At 51.9% G+C, this 14,699-nt stretch overlaps 1 protein-coding gene across 13 annotated transcripts in view; it reads left to right on the top strand.

The window, feature by feature from the left end:
* Positions 1-14,699, top strand: part of OSBP2 (oxysterol binding protein 2) — a 181,073-nt gene that overhangs the window by 131,937 nt on the left and 34,437 nt on the right. The window contains exon 1 of one of the 13 annotated variants that reach the window (XM_070628521.1): positions 4,579-4,748. The exons of the other annotated variants lie outside the window; for them this stretch is intronic. The gene's annotated coding sequence lies outside the window, so the exon portion shown is untranslated. Of the gene's footprint in view, positions 1-4,578; positions 4,749-14,699 lie in introns of those variants that run through there. 13 annotated transcript variants of the gene reach the window in all.

The raw sequence follows: 14,699 nt of genomic DNA, 5'->3' as shown, positions 1-14,699 counted from the left end.
TTCTAGTTTCTTAAGGTGGAAGCTTAGATCATTCATTTTAAACCTTTCTTCTTTTCTATAATAGCCATTTAAAGCTATGCATTTCCCTCCAAACACTGCTTTAGCTGCATCCCACAAATTTTAATGTGTTGTATTTTCTTATCATTCATTTCAAAATATTTTATAATTTCCCTTGTGGTTTTTTATTTGACCCGTTAGTTATTTAGAAGTGTGTGGTTTAATTTCCATATATTAGGGTATTTTCCAGATAGCTTTTTGTTATTGCTTTCTAATTTAATTGTGTAGTAGCCAGAGAACATACATTATATCATTTTAAATTTGAGACTTGATTTATGGCCTAGCATATGCTTTGTCTTGGTGAATGTTTCATGTATTGTTGAAAAGAATGTGTATTCTGCCATTGTAGGGTGTCATATTCTGTAAATGTCAATTAGGTCAAGTTAATTGATAAAAGATATTTGAAGATTCACATCTTCTAAATCCTCATTTGTTTGCTCAGAGAGTAGTACTGAAATCTCTAACTGTAATTGTAGATTTGTCTCTTCTCTTTTCATTTCTGTTTTTGCTTTGTTTACTTTCAAGCTCTGTCATGAGGTGCATGCACATTCAGGAGTTTGTGTCATCTTGATGAATTGACTTCTTTTGTCACTATGAAATTTCCCTCCTTATCTCTGTCCTCAAGACTCCTTTTGGATGTTAATAAGACCATCACAGCTTTCTTGTAATTGCTGTTTGCCTGGTGTTTCTTTTTCAAATCTTTTACTTTTAACTCATCCTATCTTTCTATTTAAAGTCTGTTCCTTGTAGAAAGCATATGGTTGGTTATTTTATCTCTGCTTTTCTATTTAAAGGGGTCTTATTATAGATAGCATATGAGTCTTGCTTTTTTATCTAGTCTGATAAAGTCTCTTGTAATTAGAATGTTGAGATCATTTTAATTTAATATGATTATTGATGTGGTTGCAATTAAATCTACCCTTTTGCTATTTGTTTGGTCTCATCTATTTTTTTTCTCTTTTCCTGCCATCTGTAGTATTATTTTTAGTATTCAGTTTTTCCCCTTTATTAGTTTATAACTATACATCTCTTAGTGGTTGCTCTAGGGTTTACATTACAATCTTTCTTCAAATCATATACTGTTTCAGCTATAATTAAGAACTTTAAAACAATGTGCTTCCATTGCACCCACCCTTTCTGCTGTGTCCTGTTTTACTTTTGAAGATGACATAAACCCTACAATATGCTTTTTTTCCTTGCTCTCTACAGTTTTCTTTAAATGAAGTTTAAAAGTGAGAAAACCAGTGCCCTTTATATTTACTCACATGTGTATCTTTTCTAGGACTCTTCATTCCCCTGTCTAGATCTGAGTTTCCGTCTGCTATCCTTTCCTCTCAGCTTGAAGAATTTCCTTTAACATTTCTTGTAGCATCGATCAACTAGCCACACATTCTCTGAACATATTTTGTTTTATTTGTCTGAACATATCTTTACTTAACCTTTATTTTTGAAGGACATTTTTATGAGCTATATAATTCTAGGGTTTTTTTGTTTTCTTTCAGCACTGTAAAGAAGCTGTTTCTTCTTTGTCTTCTGTCTTACATTCCCACTGCCCTGACCCAGCCCTTCGCAGGGCCCCAGTAGCCAAATCCCAGAGTCAAAGCTGCCCACCAGATGACTGTGGGCAGGCACCTTGCCCCACGTGACCTCAGCACCCCCAACATTTAAGGGGGCTGGAATCGAGCCCACATCACAGGGGTGTGGTAACCCTAGGGGGAAGTGTCTGGCAGAGTGCTTAATGAACTGTAAAGGGACTATATTGTCAGCAGGCAGTGGCCACTGTTATTGTTGCCTGGGTCTCTGCCTCAGGCTCACCTGAGGGGTCTTCTGTAGGACATGGCCATTCCAATGCCCCACGGCTCTCCTGTCCTAAATGGCCTTGGATATTCCTCAGTATAGACCTCCAAAAGCTGCGTCGCGCCCTGCTACACTCTTCCTCACTCCCCCTTCCAGCATGGCTGGGTCTAGGGCATGGACACCAAAAAGTTCTCAGCCACAGAGTGACCTATTTAAGGGGAGCCCACCAGGCCGCCGTGGAGCCAAGCTGAAATGGGTCTTGGGTGGAAACTTGGCCCAAAGATGCTGGATCTCTGCAGACTGTCTGGCTGTAATTCAAGCCCACCTGGCTGCGGGGTTTTGGATCGTGTTCTCACACCCCGCAGACTGTATGGTGGGTGTGTCTTTGGGTGCATCCAGGTTTCTCCCTCAGCCCTGCAGCCTGAGTGAGAAGTCCCTGGGCCTAAACTGGCTGTGCAGGTGAGGGGAAGGATGCCCCTCAGGAGGGAGGGGGCGGATCCCCAGGATCTGGGGATCTGGCATTGCTCGAGCTGTGAGGAGCCTCCCCTGGCATGCTCAGGGAGCAGCTGCTGAGTAGTGGGGTCCCCAGAACTGGCGTCGAGAGCCTGTTGGCACAGCCAAGGTGGGCAAGTGGCCTCCTCTCAGGCTTTGCTCTGAGATGAGTTCTTCCTTTCCCACTCTTACCCCACCCCGCCCCTCCTCCATCTCTGCCGGCTTTTCTCTCCCCTGGCCTCACAGGGGTTCTCACTTCCACCATGTCACCCTCCCCAAGGCTCCCTGAAGCCGTGTCTCCTGCCTAGGCACCAGCTGCTAGTCACCAGCACTTGGCAGCTGGAAACAGCCCCGTTCAGTTTTTAGGGACAGTCACCTTCAGTTTCTTGACAAATACCATCACGTATTGGAATTTCTAATTTCCATTTCTTTTAGAAAATAAATCAATTGATTAATTTACAGTAAGAAATGTAACTGCCTAGAACCTGAGAATGAAGCTTGCTGGCCCGGTAGAAAGCAGTTCTCTGAAGGACGCTGGGCAGACAGCTGGTCAGAGCCAGGGGCTGTAGGGAGGCTGAGGCTGAGGCCTTCATTCTCACCCTCTCCAGGAAGGGGCCAGCTAAAATTCCACCTTGTTTGTCTTTGGTTAAGCTCCTCTTAAGCAGCTTCCTTCCTGAATGTGGACTTTACTAGGACCTCATTATTTTGAGATTGATTTTTTTTTCCCTCCTTTGCAACAACAGCTTGGGTAGCTTTTCACTAAACCAAGCCTTGGAAGCCACCTACCCACAGCGATATTTACACTGGTCCTGCTGGTAGGGTCCCTTTAAGCTGTGGGTGATGACTGCAGGCCAGCTGGTGGGGTATGGAGGGGACCGGGCAAGGGAAGTGATGGGGGACCTGCGCTGGGGCACAGCCTCCCTGGGAGCTGCTTCCACGCTGCCTGACCGTAGGAGGAAGGAAGAGTGCAGGGGGAGAGGGCGCTGGCGAATGGCTCCTTTGAGTCTCTCCTGCTGCAGACCTTTCCTCAGCTCCTTTTCCTGCTCCGCCTGTGGGTCTGAGCCCCAGGCCCTGAATCACAGGTGGTAGATCCGGTCTCTGCCTGCCCCACTGGATGCAGTTACTCTCAGTCAGCTTTCTGCCCCTGTCACGCAGTGGTCAGGGGCCCTGCTGGATCCTGGCCTCCCAAGGCTTCTTCACAAATGACCAATTCTACTGCGTTGTCAAATCCCAGGGGGCGGGGAGTGGGGATGCTTCCATGGCTCCATGGTTGTTTCCTCCTCCTCCCTCTCCCACAGAGCAACTAGCTGAGGAGCCCCCACACCCAGAGTCAAGCCTGTGCTTGCGTTAGCCAGCGGGCCTTGTTTGCAGAGGAGTGTGGGTATGCCCCGTGGAGGCCCAGAGAAGAGAGGGGACCTGCTCAAAGTCACATAGCCTGTTGGTGGCTGAACCAACACTTTAGCTCAGGACCTGCTCACCCAGCAGTCTTCCTGCTAACCTGGGAACATAAAAAACTTAAAGGACTAGACTGGGCATTGGAAAGTCCCTAAAGTCTTGCAGGTGCGGATGTCTTCCTCAGCGTTGCTGACCCTCACCTTTGGCCTTTCGCAGTCAGTTCTGGGTCAGGGCTCACAGCCCCAAGCAGCCTGAGGGCACTGGCTTCCCGAGGATGGTGGGTCCTGAGGGAGGACTGTACGTCACCCTCAGTGTCCTCCAGAAAGAATGTTTAGATGCCTGCAGATACAGGGCCGGTGCCAGGCTCCCAGCTGCATTTACAGTGGCCTAGAACTAGGAGAAGAATGAAAGAGGAGCCAGAACAGCCTCCACAAATCCCACCCGCTGCCCCTTTCTCACGGCCTCTCCTTGAGCCTGTTCACTTCAAACACATTCTGCCAAGTTTCCTTTTCTAGTTTTGCCATTAGAGATGGGCCTTCCCCAGGTGGCACTTCAGATGGCCGCCTCTGCTGGCCTGACCTTCAGCTCTGCTGGTCTGTCTGCTCACTCTGTCTCTGCAGGCCTGGCTGCCAGGCCTCAGGGACTGACTCCAGGGCCCCCAACGGGCAGGGAGAGGGTCGTCATGTTTACCTGGCTCCAGGTGTGCGTGGACTTCAGGGCACATGCCTTTCCAGTGCTGAAAGTTCCCATCTGCCCTCCTGGCTCTGGAGAGGTCTCTTCTTTGGGTGTTCTTGGTTGCCTGGCAGTCATGGAACTGGAACAATGGAGACAGCCCCCATTCTGTGCAGCATGTTGAAGTGAGCAGGGAAGAATTGCCACCGGCATCGGACAGATGGACGAGGTCATCTTGAGGAGGATGGCTATGATTGTTTGCTACTTTATGCTTTTCTTTTCTTAATAGAGCTTTTTGATTTTTCTACTTTCAGTGGGAGTCATTTTATAGCCAGGTAATAATGGCCGATGTTCGTGGCCTCGCTGTAGGCCAGGCACTATGTTAAGCACTTTACAGGCATTAGCCCATTTTACAGATGAGGAGCTGGGTTAAGATGTTAAGTAACTGTGCAAGGTTGCAGGGTTTATAAAAAGCAAAGAAGGACTTCCAGGTCTGCCTGGCTCCTAAAAGCAGAGAGTGACTCCAGGGCAATTAAACAAAAGCAGCTCTTCTGTCCCCTTGTTCATTGAAGACATGACTTCGCCCATCTGCCTTACATGGAGCAGAGGGTGAGATTCCACCTCGGCAGGAACTGTGGGTCTCCTCCTCGCTATCCCCACAGAGCTCACCCCAGGGCTGGGGCCCCCACTCAGCACGCTGCAGCCAGAAGAGGCAGGAGGGCACCCAGAGAAGGTCTACAGGGCGGGAAAGAGGACTTGCAGGGACTGTGCAGCTGAGGCCTGGCCAAGGAGCCAGGTCACCGGGCCATCAGGTTGTGATTCACTTCACTTTGGATTCCTGTATTAGCTCAAGAGGCAGGGGCGGCACAAAGGAAAACCCTGAACCCGGACTCTTCTCCTAACCCCAAAGCACCTTATTCCTCACCCCTCACACCTGCACGCTGCCTTTCAGTTCACAAAACACTTTTCCATCCATGTGTCTCATGTCACCCATTCATTCAACAGGCACTTATTTAGCACCTGCTGCATGCCCGGTCCCAAGATGTGGGGGTCAACCAGATAGATGCAGCCCTGCCCCTTCAGGGCCCCCAGTCTTAGCTCACGCTGTGTCATTGATGCCTAGAGGCAGCCGCATGTGGAAAGCTCTTTCGTGTGATTACATGGGCATCAGATAATTTCCAGGGATAAGCAGCCGTGGCTGTCTTCAGGCCAGGAAAATGTAAACTCGTACTTTCCAGTGACCTGCTCAGCAGAGCTGGCGCCGTCTGGGACAGATCAGTAGGTTCTCGCCTGTAGGTTGCCAGACCTTGCTTTGGAATTTAGTCCCACTTGCTTTGGCCTTGAGACAGATGTTTGTGCTGAGCAAAATGAAACAGGTGGGGCTCCGTGTTGTCCATTAAAGGATCCTTCTCGCTGGTCAGGGGCTGCTGGCCCCACAACTGTCAGCCAAGTGATGGGGTCTGGGTGGTGCCTGGTGACTTGGCTGAGAGAAGTGTGAGGTAGGGCCCGTGGTTTTTGAGGAGCTGTGCCCGCAGGTGGGCCAAGGGTGGTGCCTCCCCACAGGCCAGCAAGGGCAGAAGGAAGTCCTCCTGCAGCATTCCAGCCCGGCCCCAACAGCCAGTACCATGGGAGGCCACAGCTTGTCACCTGATGGGAAGTGGGGCAGCTGCTAACAAGTAACCAAGTCATAGAGACTGGCAAAAGACTTGTGGACCAGTAGGTGAGAAAGCAACACACAAAACTGAATTTGTGTTGTGTGGGCAAAGGCTAGACTTCAACATGGAAACAAGGACATTGTTTAATTTCCTTAACTGTCAGGGTAATGAGAGAATTTTTTCCCTTTCTTTGGTTACCCAGAGGGCCACATAGGGCACAGGAGAGAGGGAGCCGCAGGAGCTAGATGCCTGAGCCTACTATGCCTGGCTCCCTGCTCCAGCCTCTCGGCCTTGGTTCCCTCTTCTGCACAGCTGGGAGGCAGCACCTGGAGCTGCAGGGGGCAGAGTGGGGAGGAGACAGATATGGAGCACTGGGGCAAGGTATGTGGCTAGACTCTAGTATTCCAGGATGTTAAAGCTGGTGGGGCCTTGCCGGCATCTAACGCAGCAGTTCTAGTCTGGCTGCAGTGTAAAATCTCCTGGAGAAGCTTTTTAAAAATACTCATGCCCTTCTCGCCACCAAATAACCAGGCAGTTCCCTTGACCAGGAGGCTGGGCTGCAGAGGGACTTTCTGATTGAACCAGGAGCAGGCAGATGAATGGCTTGGGGTTTAAAGACCCACAGTGGAGGCTGGGAGGAGCCAAGGAAGCTCATTGTTGTCTAGGTGGGGCAGGCTCACAGAAACCAACCAACCTCGGGCCTGGTGCCTCGGGGCGGCACCCATCATGCTAAGATGCAGCTGGGCAAAGGAAAGGGAGCATCAGTGCCTCAGCTCCCAGCCCCTCCCGTACCTACCTCGGGTTGGCTGTGGAGCAGCTACCTCTGCACCTTGGGACCTTGGGGCAAGACTCAAAGCAGGACAGGGCAGGCGAATGAGCCCAGAGGCCCCGAGGCTGGGGGGATCAGCTTCCTGCAGTGCCAGATCTGGGATGGGCACTCCCATTCCTCAAGGACACCCCATGGAAGCCGAGTTAGGGAAGCCATAGGTAGGCTGGGCACTGCCGGCTGGAGGAGGCTGTGGGTGGCAGGTTGTTTCAGCATCACAGCAGATGCCATAATTGGAGCACGCGCCTCTATTTTTACGTTCCATCTCTCTGCCTGTGTTTATTTCCCTGGAGGTGGACCTTGCTCCCAGAGCTGTCTGTATTCTTGAGGATGCTGTGTGGCTCTGGGTTACAGCCTTCTGCTGAGGAGGGAGGCTCCTGGTTCTGTGGGCGTCCTAACAATCACTCACATGCACTTACTTTTCACCCTTCATTTAGCCTCGTGGCTTTTACCCTGTGCCCCAGCGCCCTGCAGTGAGAGGAAAGGCAGCACGTTTCTTTGCCCTCCCAGATTTTTGCCTAGCCTTTCACTGCTTGCTGGCCTCTCCCGCCGGCCGAGGGGTCCCAGGGAGGGTATTCCCCTGGGATGATTGGAGATTCAGCCGCCACAGATACTGGCCTACAGATTGGTGTTTGTGGGCTGAGGTTTCTGCCCCTGCAGCCCTGGTAGAGTGGAAGCAAAGGCTGGCTTTTACGTCAGCCCAGGGCACCCATCCCTTAGGCCCCACCTTGGCCTTGTTGATAGCTGTGCCTAGTTAGGGTGCCACCCCTGCTCCCCTCTCCAGAGGAAGTTGCTGGAGAACCCTGATGTGGTCTCACCAGGTTCCCGATGTCCTCAACACACCCTGTGCTGATCACCAATGAGAGAGGAGGGGAGATGAGCCACAGAGGACCGCGAAGGTCAAGATGACACTGGTACTGTGGCTTGTGTTTCCTCTGCCTGCCAGGGTTTCACAATTTATTATTTATTATTATCTGATTTTCCATCAGATTAGATCGTGACATGCCTTCCAGTGTCCTTAAGGCCAAGCTTCTCAGAGCATTCAGTCACCTACCTCCTTGAGGGGAGGGACGTCATTCATCCTGTTTTCCAAAGTTTTTTTTTTTTTTTTTTCCTATCACTGATTCCCTTTTTTGCAGAACCCCCTGCAGGACTAGTGTCCCACAGGACCTACTTTGGGGAAGGCAGACATGCTTTCCTTCTGGGTTTCCCAGTCAGAAAGGACTGGCAGTGCCTCAGGGGGCCACTCCCATTTCTAGGAGCCCTCCGTGGCTCCTGTCACCTCTGACCTGGTCCACATGCTTCACTCTCCAGCACTGAGGCCTCTGACCTGCCTCATGCCCTGCACTTGAGGGGTGCTCATATTCAGTGCTCTGGTCCGTCCCACCTCTGGCTCGATGCTCTGTTCCTTCCTCTCCCTGGAACAGCATTCTTCTCCTGTGCCACTCGCCACTGCGTCACCCTCCTGCAGTGTGCATCTATCTGCAAAGGCAACCATCTCTTCCCAAAGTCCTCTCGGGGCCCCACCCCAGCCTGAAGTCATCTCTCCAACAGCCCCACCCTGGGCTTCTGTCTGAGCCCCTTCTCTTGTCAATGGTCTTGGGCTCCCTGTTCTCTTGGGAGCTCCTGGAAAACCTCTCAGCCTCCCTCTCCCCATTGCCTGAGTGGGGCGGAGCACTGGCAGGTCTTCCTCTGGGGCAGGGGACCAGAGGACCAGCACCACCCCCCAGGCAGGGCTCACCTCCCCGCCTTCCCACTCCAGGCCAGGCCAGAGGGCACCAGCAGGCACAAGCGTCATCTCAGGGCTAGGTGTGGGCGAGCTGCTGCAGTCTCTCAGTCTCCAGGGCCTTGGGGGTGGTAGGTGCCATGAGGTTCTCTGTAAAAACCATGCCACCACTCCCAGCTCTGCCACTTAGGAGCCTTGGGGTCTTGGGTACCATCTGTAACTCTCCATGCCACCCTTTCCTCTTCTGGATGTGATTCTCTCAGCATAGTGGGTCCTACGTGGAAATGACACAACATATGGGAGCTCAGAGTAGGCAGGCACTAAGCTACCAGGCTGTTGGTTCTCAGACCCACGGAAGTCACTTGACCTCCTAAGGACCTGCTTCAAGGCCTGTTTCTGTCTCTTCTCAGCATCCAGCTGATTGGATTCTGTGATCAAATTCAGGCAGCTTAACAAACCTCGTGAAATCTAAATAAAAGTCACCAAACCTGCTGTAATTGAATTTTTGAGGCACTAACATTGCTGATTGGAAATGGCTCTTTTCTGCCAAGAGTGTAGCACCCCCGCCGTTCTCACTTGAAACCAACACCTGCTGTGCTCCTCAGAGGCCCTGCAGTGGGGCATCTCTTCGCACAGCCAGACTGCAAAAAAATAGGACGCACTCCCTGCTCAAAGTCCTTAGCACTCAGGATGGGATGAAAGCCGCCTGTATGGCCACTCAGGGACCACAACCACTGGCTGGAAAGCTGCCAGGGCTCAGGGACTCGGCCTCGTCCTCATCCCCTCCCCATCAGACTCGGCAGAGAGGGAAGGGAATAGTGCCTGTCCCCAATAACCGTTCTGCTGGCCGGAGGGAGCACCACTGGGTCACAACCAGTCCTCCTGGTGACGTAAGTGCCCATCAGCTGCTGCTGGAAAGTCGAGTCTCAGGCCGGGTGCAGTGGAGCCCATGCTGCACTGATGCAGGCTCCCCTGCGTGGTGCTGGGAAGGGGGTGTCCTTCACTACCCTTCCTGTGCCCTCTCATCTGTGGCACAGCAGCAGGGCCAGGACGGGGCCAGTGGGGCCAGTCTGGGGCGAGCAAGAATACACAGGCACTCAGACAGCATGTGTCCCTTACCACCTCCACTCCCAGCCAGTGGCATTCCCTGGCTGTCTGCTGGCCTTTGCCTGCCTTGCACTGCCCATCCCATGGATGATTGTTTGGGGCCCCTCAAGTGGCTGCCTCCTCCCGCAACTCCCAAGGAGTGGGGCAAGACTTCTCTCTTTGTCTCCCCCCAGGTCCCTGCCTGGTTTCTGGCCTAGTGCCCGATTTGCTGCTGGGTATGCAGAGATGAGCAAGCTCTGAACCTTGTCATCCAAGAAGCCACCATGTTCTTTTTACATATTTGGATTACTCCACTTGGCTGGAGTCTGGTGGAGGAGCCCAGTGCTGAGGAGCCAAAAGGGAGGGAGCCCGAGGGCTCAGGGCAGCTGCTCAGTTGAAGTGATGTGTACCTTGTCCGGGGGGAGGAGCCATCTGCCAGATAGAGGAGAGGAGGAAAGAAATCCAGGGAGTGGTGCAGAAGTAGGAAAGCACTGAGGCCGTGGAGTGTCCACCTGTGGCCCTGGGTGAGCCACAGAAGAGCCAAGAAGGAGAAAGGACATGGGACATTGGCTGGCACTGCACCTGGGCAAGGACAGGGCGGGGGGTCCCTGCCTTCTTGTCCCCCAGAGGTGGATGAGCCATCTGAGTGTCCCTTCCTGCTCAGGACCCTGCTGGGGCCCCTGCGCTTGTGCCTCCACCCCCATAGGCCAGTGCCCTTCCCCTGCAGTCCTGTCCCTCTGTCAGGACCTGTCTCAGCACCACCTCCCCACAAAACTCGTCCAGCCCAGCACGAAGTGTGGGTGCAGAGGGAGAGGTGAGTGCTGGGCTTGCCCCTGGCCTTGTCCTTGCTGTCCTGAGGCCCTCCTCAGCCAGGGCATTTCTCACTCATCTCCAGCCACTGTGTGAGGAGAGAGGGCCCCCGGTCATCCTGTGCTTTGAGCCCAAGGAGCTCGTAGGCAGGTGAGGGCAAGGCCAGGTTTCCCAGAGAAACCAGAAGGAGATGGTGCAACATGGGGTGGCTGCAGGGCCTCTGACTCCCACGTCCCCATCATGTTACCTCCCCCCACTTCCAAACCAGTCTATGCAGGCTTTTGCTTCCTTGGTTTAAAAAAGCTGCCCCCTGACAGGGTTTCTCCACCAGAAACTTGATCCGTTTTCTTCCAAAGATGAAAAAAAAGAAGCTGCACTTCTAAAAATAGCCCACCTGGCTCCACTGCATTGGCTGTTTCCACAGCAACCTGCTCTTTCCCAGGAGTTTCCCTATGAAAGAGGGTCCCAGGCCTGGAGTGGATGCCCAGTGGGCTCCTCAGCCAGAACCAGCTATTCAAGGGTTCGAGGAGAGCCCCAAGTTGGGGGCGGGGGCAAGGGGCACAGCAAACACACAAGGGCTCCCTCTGGTTCAAACCTTCTATGATTTGAAGTAAACTCAAGACCAGTTACATGCAAGAGTGATCTGTGCCAATGAGGGAGTCATGGATAGGAAGGGGGCCAGTGAGTCCCAGCTCTATACTGGCTGCACATTCGGTGCTTAACATCCTTTTCCAGAGAAAGATTAATATCCCCAGTGTATGAACGAGTGCTCTTAACCAAGGCCACGTGACTGCCTGGCACAGAACCCAGCTCCTCCCTGAGCCATCAGGAAGGCTTACGTGCCAGGCTTTGAGGGGAGGACAGAGGGACTTGTGAGGTCTCTGTGCCCAGGTAGGAGTTTGTGCCTAACAGAGAGCATCCAGGGACCACCTCCCAGGGCAGTAAGTCCAACATAATGATCCCTGACAGGTGAGAACTCGGCCTACTGTCCAGTTCAGCCACAGCTACTCTGTGTGGTAGCTGAATAAGGGCCCCCAAAGATGTCAACATCCTAAGTCCCAGAACTTGGTGAGTATGTGACCTTATATAGCAAAGGGACTTTGCAGATGTGATTAAGTCAAGGATCTTGAGATGGGGAGATTATCCTGGATTATCCGGGTGAGCCCAATATAATCACAAGCGTCCTTTTAAGAGGGAGGCAGGAGGGTCAGAGTCAGAGAGATTGGAAGATGCTACTCTGCTTGCTTTGAGGATGGAGAAAGGGGCCATAAGCTAAGGAATGTGGGCTTCTTTTAGCTGGAAAAAGCAAAGAAAGATTCTTCCCTAGAGACTCCAGAGGGAATGCAGCGCTGCCAACACCTTGGTTTTAGGACTTGTGACCTCCACAATTGTAAGATAATAAACGTGTGTCGTTTTAAGCCCCAGTGTTAGTTTCCTAGGGCTGCCATGACCAATTGCTGCAAACTGGTGGCTTAAAGCCACAGAATTTTGTGCTCTCACAGTCCTGGAGGCTAGAAGTCCGAAATCAAAGTCTTGGCAGGGCCATGCTCTCAGAAGGCCTAGGGAGAATCTGTTCCAGGCCTTTCTCTCAGCTTCTTGTCTTGCCGGCATTCCTTGACTTGTAGACGTATCGCTCTAGTCTCTCTGTTTGTCGTTCATTACATGTGTCTCTGTCTTTTCTCCTCTTCTTTTAAGGACGTCAGTCGTATTGGATTCAGGATCCGCCCTATTGCAATGTGACCTCATCTTAACTAATTACATCCACATCAGTGCTTCCATATAAGGTTACATTCCAAAGCTCCAGGAAGGACATGAATTTTGGGGGGACACTAGCCATCCCAATACAGCCGCTAAGGGTTGGAAACTCATCCACTTAGGAAGCTTGCCACAGATGAGAAGTCACTGCCACACTCTGCTGGCCTGGCCAGGACGCTCAGAGAGGTCGTGACTGCTGCCTTGCAACACATTGGTAAACTGAGTTGTATGGACTTAATCTAACAAAAAGGAGAATTCATTCTTGTATGTAACTGGTGAAAATTGATAAGTATTTTAGGAATCGGTGCTTTTCTAGAAATGGTGGTGTCTGAGAATAGGCTGGAGTGCTTATTCCACGGTCATTTGCTCCACGTGGTCCTGCCATCCCAAGAGCTGCCTGCACCTTATCTCGAGCTCTGCGCCTGGCCTGAAGGCTGGATTGTTCTGTTTCTGCTCCACAGCTGGAGCTGCTGTTTGCTTTTGTCACTTTAGCCAGGGAGTCTTGGGAGCGCCACTAGCTGAAGAACGTCAGGCCTGAGTTGCCCAGCCATTACCAAGAAGTCATTTTCATTAGAAGGTGCAGGCCCGCGTTGGCCCTGAGTTGTCTCTGGGGATGATGAAGAGCAGAGTCGGCTGCTCTGCCCTCCATGCCTGGTGTCCTTGTTTCAGAGGCGTTTGCAAATGGCAGAGCAACTCGCTGGGCTCCTGCTTATTCACTTTTCTGTGAAGGTTTGATCTGAACATTAGAAGCATGCCAGGATCAGCAGTGCACAGACAGACAGAGCAAGGCCTGGGGAAGTGTGGTAGGAGTTCAGATAGATGGCTCTGGCAGTCTTGCTGGGAGGCACAGCAGGGAAATGGCTGGTCCTTTGAAAAGCAGGGGCTGGGCAACGCAGGAGGATGGGAAGGCAGAAGTCCCTGCCGTCTGCCTCCTGCCCCAGGCCCTCCATCTTACCCCCTCCAGCTCTCCAGTCCTTCCTCCATCACAGTCCCTCCTGCTTGGTTCCTATGGGGTCACTGTCCTTGTGAGCTGTGTCCTTGGAGACCAGCAGTGCAGGCATGTGGGCTCCCACCCTGACTGCTGTTCTTTAGCTACCTGGTGGTCTTGGTCCGGACGCCTCCTGCCCTGAGCCTCAGCCCTCCTACGTAGATGAGGGCTTGGGGTGATGGGGTCTGCAAGCCCCCAGTGTAGATATTCTGGCTCTGTCCTCTTCCTGATGAGGCTGACAGTCTGAGAGAGGGAGTGAGGTGACGTAGGCCTATAAGGAGAGGGCAAAATGAGATGTTCCCATTAGCCCTGTGAAAAAGAGAAATCACTGTGCAGGGTACAAGGCTGCTCCTTGGAGAGAAAGGAGAGAAAGAAATGGCCACACAAAGCAGCAGAGCTCAGTGTGAACCAGGAACTCGGGCGTTCAAGCCTGTTCTCTCCGCCCACCTCACTTTTTATACCACCCAGGCAGCCTGGCAAGCCCCTTCCCGAGAGCTGCTCAGAGCACCAAGTCCTGGCCTTCATGTGGGCTTTGAGGCAGGCGAGGGCTCCTTTGTGCCTGGGAGTGTGGCTTTGATTTGGCCCTAGATTTCCGTTGCTGCTGTTCTTACATTAATATAGTTGCAAAACTTCTGTAGGATTTTACCTCTCTGGATAGGTTAGTGTCTGCTGTGTCGTTGCTATGTGGATTGTTACTGTGTTTCTCTGAGATGCTCACTGTCACTGAGTTTTATTCCTAGTGGAAGTGGAACAGGGGACATGTGGGGTCATAAAAGCTCGAGAACCCCTAAGGCCATAAGCTTGAGAAGCATAGGCCTAACAACTTTGTACGTACAAGTGTTGTCCTTCCTTTGGAGTAAGTTCCCAACCAGTAGAGTTCCTTGTCAGAGGGAGAAGTGAGCCAGGGAATCATTTTCATCACTCTTGATGGGTATCTGCTGGTTTATCCTTGAGAAATCAAAAGCTAATTTAATGCCATTTGTTTTTTTCTGATTTGAGGAATGTCACATTAAGTAGTTTTATCTGTGTCTCTAATATTTAGTTTCATCTGTCTTTTCAATGTGGGTTTGCTCCTCACAAGGACCCCTGATCTCAAACTGAGACTTGAAGACTCAACATGGCCAGAGTTCACCATTTTGGAGGCAGAGTCCCCTTCATTGTTCATCTGCTTCCACCCAGGCTTGAGAAGGGGGTTCATACTGCTGTGCTCAGCATGTGTCTGAAGAGCCCAAGACACTGTGGGAATGTGGGAGGCTGGACCACATGTCAGCTTCTGAATGACACCCACTCCCTCCTTCTTGAGGACTGGTGGAGGTGGGAGGACTACGTGAGAGTGTGGCTGTCACTGGTCGTTCATGGCCTTGGAACTGAGTGGGTGCCACCCACCCTACCTGCTGCAGTGCATCCCCCAGAAGCCCCCACAGCCCTCCACACCCTTGG

The sequence above is a fragment of the Equus przewalskii genome, chromosome 7 (assembly GCF_037783145.1).
Source record: "Equus przewalskii isolate Varuska chromosome 7, EquPr2, whole genome shotgun sequence".
NCBI lineage: Eukaryota > Metazoa > Chordata > Mammalia > Perissodactyla > Equidae > Equus > Equus przewalskii.
The sequence above is the reverse complement of the archived record's forward strand: the minus strand, read 5'-3'. Positions and strand labels throughout refer to the sequence as shown.